Raw genomic sequence first — 9554 nt, 5'->3', positions numbered from 1 at the left:
TGGGTGAGACTGGGCCGCATCAGGTTTTCCAAAAAAAAAACAAAAAAACAACGCATTTATTAAAAACAAAACAATTGAAAAAAACTTCACTTTGGTTCAATTTTCTACAATAAAAGCTCTGATAAAACATTCCACTGTTCTCAAATATCTTAATTTCTATTTTTCTGCACAAAATAAGATGAAAAATAGCGACCTCAACGGTAGCCTTCAAGTTATTTCCTTTAAACTTAAATAGCCAAAAACTTACCACTTCCACACGGATAGGGAGGATAACTATTAACAGTTATTTAACCTTTAACATGAACATTAATCAAACGTAATAATTTTTTCTGGGTACATGATACCATACAGCATCCATATCAAACTTGCGCGGGCCGCACTAACATTAAACTTTCATATCAAGGCGGGGGCCTCAAACTAGTATCCCGCGTGTTTGAGACCCCTGTTCTAAAGCCATTTCTAGAGCTTTGGGACTCCAGTGAACCACAGTGAGAGCCATTCACCACAAATGGTAAAACATGGTACCTTCCCATGAACCTTCCCAACCAAAATTACTCCAAGAGTGCAGTGACGACTCAAGAGGTCACAAAAGACCCCACAACAACATCCAAAAAAACTGCTGGCCTTGCTTCAGTTAATGTTCATGACTCCACCATAAGAAAGACACTGGGCACTGAGTTGAAAAACAGAAACTACTGCTGAACAAAAAGAACCTCAATTTTGCATGCTATTCCAAGCTGATGTTGTTATTGACTAATATGTACATTTGTTTCATGGTCTGAAACATTTAAGAGTGACAAACATGCAAAAAAATAAACAAAAAAAAATAAATAATAACTAATAAAAATAAAACAAAAAAAATCTATTATTATTATTATTATTATTATTATTATAAAATAATAGTTTATTTCATTTTACCTTTATTTACCCAGGCAAAATAAAATAACATAATTGTATTATTATAAAATAATAGTTTATTTTATTTCACCTTTATTTACCCAGGCAAAATAAAATAAAATAAAATAAAAGACTATGTTCAAAACAAACAACATGATGTCTTCATTTTTTGGCTAATCGGGTTTATTTTAATATTAGATGTCACCTCAAAGAATGTAAATCCGGGTCCAGAATTATATGAATATGTAGATGACGAAGATTGGATGTTATTTTGTGCCTTGATGGAGGAGACGAAAGATCAACAACAGGAAATTATAGCACAAATACGCCAAGATTTAAGAGGCCTTCTAACACGGATTGGAAATGTACAAACACGGAACAACAGCCTCAAGAGATCAATGATGAAGTCATAAACCTTAAGGAGGAAAATAGAGGACTGTGCAAGGATACCAAGGCACTACGAGATGATATGAAGGTGACTACAAGATGATAATGCTCCCTTGCGCGCTGCTCTCAATGAGGTTAAAGATCCTATGATAGAAAATACAGCACTGTGCAATCATATCAAGGTATTACAGGATGATATCAAGGTACTACAGGAGTCTAATAATAATGCAATCTTGCATACCACTTCTGAGGAAGATAAAGAAGCAAAGGAAAAAAAATAATAGAACAAATGGATCAGAATGCACGAATGAACAATATGATCCTCACGGGACTCTGAATTATATCTCGGACAAAATTCGGGGAGGATCTGACAAAGCCCAATGCTGACACCACCAAGAAAGTACATGACTTAAGGAAGCAGGGAAAGATATTGTCAAAAAGGTGAGACGCCAGGTGAGATACATTGCAGTCGTTTCCAACTGCTCGTATGTGCCCGCACTTTTATGTCAGGTCACATTTAGCTATGCGTGCACAAATTAGCATTCCTCGGTGGTGCCTGCCCCTATCTCTGAAGGAGACCTTTGGAAAGTTTCCACGTCCTGACATGCATGATTTCATGAGTTCAGAAAGCTGCTCACATGAGCCAACAAAAGAAGGTTCTCAGACAAAACTGTTTTCTAATCTTCAGAATAAAATTGGTTCTAAGTACCGTACTTTGAGGCGTGCGAGTGTGAAATAAGATGAAAATGAGTGTGAAGAACACACGTCATCAGAGCGCAGTGTTGCTGCTGCTGCTGCTGTGTAGAACATTTGTCAGACACCTGCTGCTAATTTGAAGCCCTTTGTTGGACTTAAAAAACAATTGGAAGCTGATGTAAAGTAAGTAAAGTGAGGCGTTGATGCAGTTGGTTCAGCCCAGGCTTGACAGCTGCAGGTTTTGGTGCAGTCCATGTGGACTGTTGGTTAGTGTCAGGTAGACTTGTTAAGTCACACTAGTATGGGGTGCTAACAAATACAAAAAACAAACAAACAGCACAACCTCCTGAGCTTGAATCCATGAAATATCTACACATATCTACACATATACATATATATATACACATCTATTGTATATGCTTATGCTCATACTCAGCACTTCCTTAGTATTATGGCGATATTTACATAAAAAATATTTCCTCCTCCTGTGGTGGAACACACATTTACCAGTAATATTCTAACATTATTCTCATAAAATACAATATTTTTTTTCTTGTAATATCAAAATTTGTTCATTTATTTTGCAACTTCATTATGGTAAAATTACAACATCATCCACAAATATTACATATTATTTCCCTGAAATATTAAGACTTTATTCCCTTAATATTCACTTTTTTTACACTGCTCATTTCCCCCATATTAACATTATTATAACATATAACATTATTAGCAGAAATTTGCAGTCTCATCCATCAAATACTACAGATTTTTCTGGCCATATTATGATTTTATTCCTATAGGTTACTACATATTTTTCTAGTTATATTATGATTTTATTCCCATAGGTAAAACTCTAACTTTTTACGCTTCGAAATTCACCACTTTACAACCTTCCTCGAAAAAAAAAGTTTATTGTTGTAGAATTAATATTCCCCCTCCTAATTATCAAATATAACAGACTAATTAATTAAAGACTAAAATCATTTTTGATAAATGTATTTTTTAAAATGTTTTCTCCTTGAAATATTCATGCATAAAATTATGATTTAATTCTCAGAAATTTGGATTTTTTACCCCACATGATATTACATTTTAATTGTTTTCTTTAATATTAAGACAAGAGATGTTAATATCAGCATACAAATGGCATATTGGTTAATATCAGTATCTGATTTTTTTTCCCCAATCATGAAAACCGATATTAAAAAAAATACTGTATACATCACATATGTGTTTATACCACAACAGGAGATATGTCATGTTACACATATCGGTATCGGCTGATATCGGTTAATATCAGTACCTGATTTTTTTTCCAATCATGAAAACCGATATTAAAAAATACTATATACATCACATTTGTTTTTCCACCACAGGAGATATGTCATGTTACACATATTGGTATCAGAAATTGAGGGTTGGACAATATCGGCATATCGTTTTTCTGCAAAATAAAAAAAACAACAAAAAAAACAGTATCGGACATCCCTAATTAAGACGTTCCTTTATAATATTATGTAATGTTGTTTTTATCTAAATAGTTTGATTTTGTTGGTTCAAAAAATATAACCACTTAATTTTTGTAAAATCCTGACTTTTTTCATGGAATATTGTAAAATAAATTTCATAAAATTCTGACTTTTTTTTGCCCGCAAAATTGGAGCGTCAATTTTGTAATATTTGACTTGATGTTTTTAAATCCTAACTTTATGATCATTGTCATATGATACTGTTCTGGTATACATTTTGGATTCTACTTGACAGTCCGTAGCGTCGAGGACGCTATGGTGGACTGACGGGGCTCGTTTGACCACGTCACCTCTTCTGTGTGCACCTCCTTATCCTCTACTTACTTATCCATCTGTTCCTACGGAGGTGACCATAGACTGTAGGAGTATGCTCACATTTATGGAATGATAGTTTGGGTTGGCCGGGGTTGAGTGGTAGAGCGAAACAGGCAGCTGGAAATGGGAGCTAAAGTGGAATGTGAGGAATTGGGTTGTGTGGTAGGGGCCCCCTTCAAGCCTAACAAACTCAGGGAGGTCCGAGGCCTGGTCTGGAGGCCTTGGATAAATAAACCGCGTGAGATGACCATGCGCCGTGCAGATATCTGCCATCACAGTGTCTCGGAGTCCATACACACCCAAGACTTTTTCTGTCCCACATGCTCATCACATCTCCATTCTGAATTCCATACTCGCTTTTAGTCCTCGTGTGGCCTCCATCTTTCCTACAACTCCTTCCCAGTCATTTCTCCCCTCCACTACCACCAACCACCGTGCATTTCATGTCTCCCCAGCGACTCCATCCATCTGTCCGTTCGTCCATGCATGCATGGCTGGCTTTCCGTCTGGGGTTCTGTATGTGCCATAGGCAGCCCTACGGAACCGCTCTGGCATCCAGCCGTCTCACAGCAGCCAACACCCTGAAGGTTGAGGCCCACCACGTGTTTATTTAGAAAAGAAAGAGGCGTCCAGGCTGCTTGAAAACAGCATTTGTTACGTTTTTCCACCTCTCTACCATCATAAAATGGATGGAACAATTCATTTCAGGGCCTCAAACATAGTGAGCATTGACCACATTATATATCTGGAGTGGTTTTTCCACATTAGTGACCAGCGATATCAGGGCACCCTATTGCTTCATTTAAAGCAGGGGTCTCAAACACACGGCCCGCGGGCCAAATGTGGCCCGCAGGACACTAGTTTGAGGCCCCCGCCTTGATATGTTTGATATAATGTTTAATGTTAGTGTGACCCACGCAAGTTTGATATGGATGCTGTATGGTATCATGTACCCAGAAAAAATTATTACGTTTGATTAATGTTCATGTTAAAGGTTAAATAACTGTTAATAGTTATCCTCCCTATCCGTGTGGAAGTGGTAAGTTTTTGGCTATTTAAGTTTAAAGGAAATAACTTGAAGGCTGGGCGGCACGGTGGTCTAGGGGTTAGCGCACAGACCTCACAGCTAGGAGAGCAGGGTTCAATTCCACCCTCGGGCATCTCTGTGTGGGGTTTGCATGTTCTCCCCGTACATGCGTGGGTTTTCTCCGGGTACTCCGGTTTCCTCCCACATTCCAAAAACATGCTAGGTTAATTGGCGACTCCAAATTGTCCATAGGTATGAATGTGAGTGTGAATGGTTGTTTGTCTATATGTGCCCTGTGATTGGCTGGCGACCAGTCGAGGGTGTACCCCGCCTTACGCCCGAAGACAGCTGGGATAGGCTCCCCGCGACCCTCGTGAGGAAAAGCGGAAGAAAATGAATGAATGAATGAACTTGAAGGCTACCGTTTAGGTATGTTGTAAATAAAAAGAGTATAAATGTGACTATAGTCGTGTTTTGTCATGTCTACAGGGCTCTAATAATGCTTTGTTCATTTTAATCTGAAAAAAATAATTTGTCTACCCACCAACTATATGTGGTTTCTTAAGTTTTTATTATTTGCCGTTTTATTATTATTATTATTATTATATTTATTTATTTATTACTGATTGATTGATTTTCTTTATTCTTGATTTGTTTATTTATTTTTCATCTTATTTTGTGTAGAAAAATAAAAAGTAAGATATTTGAGAACAGTGGAATGTTTTATCAGAGCTTTTCTTGTAGAAAATTGGAACCAAAGCGAAGTTTTTTAAAAAAATTTTGCCCAGTCTCACCCAGACCCGAGCTCCAGTGGCCCCCAAGTAAATTGGGTTTGAGACCCCTGATTTAAAGGTTATTTAATGCTCCCAAAAAAGTAGGCACATTTGGATGAAAGTGATACATCCGCACTCGACTACAACGCTTAAAACACACTCACATACCCTGCTGAATGAGGTGTGTCTCACCTTAAACTGGGAGTGTGCATCGGCTGCAGAAGAAGAAGCTTCAGGTGTTGGTGGAAAAGGACCAGGCCATTAGTAACTAAAGTGTTGGAAAAAGAAACATTAAATATGGCAAATGTGTCATGTTAAAATATACATACACATTGCCCCTTTTTGAACAAAAAATATGTTTTAGAAGTTGTAATATTGTGAGGAAAAAATATTTTTTTAATTAGAATTAAGCTGTAATATTAAGAGGAAAAAAAAGTATTTTTTTTAGAATTAAAAAAATATTTTCAGAATTAAGAAAAAATATTTTAGAATAAAAAGATATGAAAAAAACATTTTTTTCAGAGTAATGTTGAATGCTAAAACTAAAATAACATGACAAAAATTACATTTTTTTCAATTATGATATGGGCGGCAGTGGCTCATGAGGTAGAGCAGGTCGTTCAGAAAGCAGAAGGTTGGCGGTTTGATGCTTGCTTCCTCCACCCTGTCCCTGGGCAAGACACTCACCCACCTTGCCTCCAGTGCTGCCCGAGAGGCCGTAGGCATGAATTGGTAGCCATGTTTCCGTCGGAATACCCCAGGGCAGCTGTCGCCACGGATGTAGAGTACCACCACCAGGGTATTACTGAGGAGTGAGAAAATAATAGGTATTATTGAATGAAATAATAAGGATTTTTTTTACAATAAAAATGAAAAATATGATAATTCATTTTTAATGTTAGAACAAAAACCTTCACTGAGGTAAACAAAACAAATATTGATTTCAGGGTGATATAGGTAAAAAAAAAAAGCTAAGAAAATAATACTAAGATGATTACAAATGAATTATTTCCTTGCTTTCTCTGGTTTTAAGATGGTTATGTCTTATTAAATTCTATCTTTTCTCACAGGTTTGGTTCCAAAAAAATGAAACAGTGTCATAAAACATTTTCATCTTGGGTGTTCCCCTTCATTTCCACTTCACATATTTCTGAGGGAAAAACCCCACGAGTGTCAACATGACTTTTCTATAATTAAGCAGATATCAATGAAAAGGCAACAGGAGTGACAGTTTTGTGCATTAAAAACGCTTCTTGTCAGTTTTTCGGAGACGAGCCGGAGCTGCCACCCACGGTCTCACACAAGATTAATTATGATAATGTATTTCTTTAGCTCCTTTTGTCAGCGTAATGAATGGTTGCTTTTCTGGGTGCAAAAACACACAAAACACAGAGCGCGACACAGACACACACTTTTCTTTAAGTCTTTGTTTGTGCCCTTGTAACGGAGGTATTGTCAGAGGAGCTGAGCAGGTGGTGACGCCAACCCAGACCTGGGCTCTTTAAAAAGGCTCAACACAACCTCACATGTGTGTGTGTGTGTGTGTGTGTGTAAACATGTCTGATTAGGACCGCTGCAGTGATTAAAATGCTTTAAAGATGATATCCTTCCACAACTCCATCATCTCTGGTTACATTTCTTACCATTAACGAGTTGAGAACAGACCTCCGCCAAGGCCAAGCAATCCAAAATGAGCACATAAACTCAGGAAGGAACATATTGAAAAATGATTGGCATTGCAGTACCTTCACACACAAAATGTACAGTACTGGCTTCTTCTAACATTTGTCTTCTGTTGTCCTGTAAAAACAGACACACAAGTGATGATGATAACGTGATATCACATCTTAATTTGATCAAAAACAAAATGCTTATTAGATGAAGTCCAAGTAAAGTTGGAATTCACGAGGGGGAAAAGGATGAATTTTACAAGAAGAAAATGTTTTCATTTTATGTGAATAAAGTCCTAATTTTACCAAGAATAAAGTTATATTATACAACAAAGTCAACATATCCTCCTTACGCCAGAATCATCATTTTATAGGAATACATTTGGAATTTGTATTTGGAATAATGTCATACTATGAAATTCTACATGATTAAAGTCATAACATAAAAAAATTCAATTCAATTAAAAACTCTACATTTCACAAGAATGACGCTGAAAAATCACCCAAATTAATTAATTCCAAGAAAAAAATATATAATTTTCTTAGAATAAAATATATAATTTTATGAGAATACAATTTGAATTTTTCATTTTTTCTTGTAAATTATGGTATGATTATAATGAGAAAATATTACAAGAATGTCCTGATTGTGATAAATGAAAAACAAAACAAAATTCTACGATATTAAAAAAGTTTGAAATTTCACAAGAATTAAGTCATTTAATTACAAAAGAAAATATTTTACTAGAATAAAAGATACCATTTTATGAGAATACAATTTGAATTTTTCATTTTTTCTTGTAAATTATGTTATGATTATAAGGAGAAAAATATTACAAGAATGTCCTGATTGTGATAAATAAAAAAAGATTCTACGATATTAAATTTTTTTTTTAATTTCACAAAAATTAAGTCATTTAATTACCAAAAAAAGATTATTTTACTAGAATAAAAGATATCATTTTATGAGAATATAATTGGAATAATGTCATGATATAATGAGAAAATATTACAAGAACATCAGAATTTTGTAACTAAAAAAATGAATGTTGTAACTAAAAAAATTACCATTTTGCAAGAATGAAGTTGTAATATTCACAAAATAAATTTAATAAAAAAAAAAAAGAACACATTTTTCTGTGTGTCTGTGCTGTGAAAGAAGTTGCAATAGAGTTGAAATAGAGTTGCAAAGTGAGAAATCAGGTCAATGGTGCGTTTCTTCCTGTCACTTTATCAGGAAAGACATTTAAGATGTGATCCCAATCAACCACTCAGCCAATGTTTAGCTAATTAGCTTGGGTGGGGGGGGGGGGGGGGGTGCACTGTGACAGGCAGGGCTGTCTGGCTTTGTTTGTGTGTGTGTGTGTCATGCCATACGTGCCATCTTTGTCTCCACACACACTCACACAACTAGTAACATAAGCGAGTGTTGTAAGTACAAAGCTAGTTAAAAAAAAGGCGACATGTATTAGATGTTGACGTTGGAGACATAGCGGGCATGGTGGGGCTGGTGTTGCTATGTGTTGCTTTGGTGGCGTGTCATCTTGAAAGGTAGGGTGTGGAAGAGAGAGGGGAAAAAAAGTGGGAGGGAGGAAAAGAACACAGAAGACAAATTGAGGAAGTGTTGTGCTAATATGTCAGGGTCAGCAGCACACACAGGTTTTTCTGACTGACTGCCACTTGGGTGGCCCGGCTCCTTCGCTCTCTCTCTCTCTCTCTCTCTCTCCTTGCTTACCCACGGTCAGGCCTCAAGCCATGAAGCCACCCAGCTACTCCACCAACCCCCCATCGGCACCACCTCCACCCTCCTGATCTGTGTCTGCATTTGTCACCACCTTACATCCTGTTCTTATCTGCCCAAATGTTTTTCCACGCTTCAATTTCATTCTCCTCACCATTGCATGAACATCAACAGTGAGACCTCGAAAGTCCATCGCAAAACACATTTTCCAACAGGAAGTAGCGGAAATACTGTACAAATAACACAAAACGCTTCCGCAAAACAAAAATAGTGAATTGGCTATTATTTCAGTATTTCAGTATTACCAGTAAGGTACTGTGTGGCTACAACAGGGGTCTCAAACACACGGCCCGCGGGCCAAATGTGGCCCGCAGGACACTAGTTTGAGGCCCCCGCCTTGATATGAAAGTTTAATGTTAGTGCGGCCAGCGCAAGTTTGATATGGATGCTGTATGGTATCATGTACCCAGAAAAAAATATTACGTTTGATTAATGTTCATGTTAAAGGTTAAATAA

This window comes from Doryrhamphus excisus, chromosome 3 (assembly GCF_030265055.1).
Source record: "Doryrhamphus excisus isolate RoL2022-K1 chromosome 3, RoL_Dexc_1.0, whole genome shotgun sequence".
In the NCBI taxonomy this organism is placed as follows: Eukaryota; Metazoa; Chordata; class Actinopteri; order Syngnathiformes; family Syngnathidae; genus Doryrhamphus; species Doryrhamphus excisus.
The sequence above is the reverse complement of the archived record's forward strand: the minus strand, read 5'-3'. Positions refer to the sequence as shown.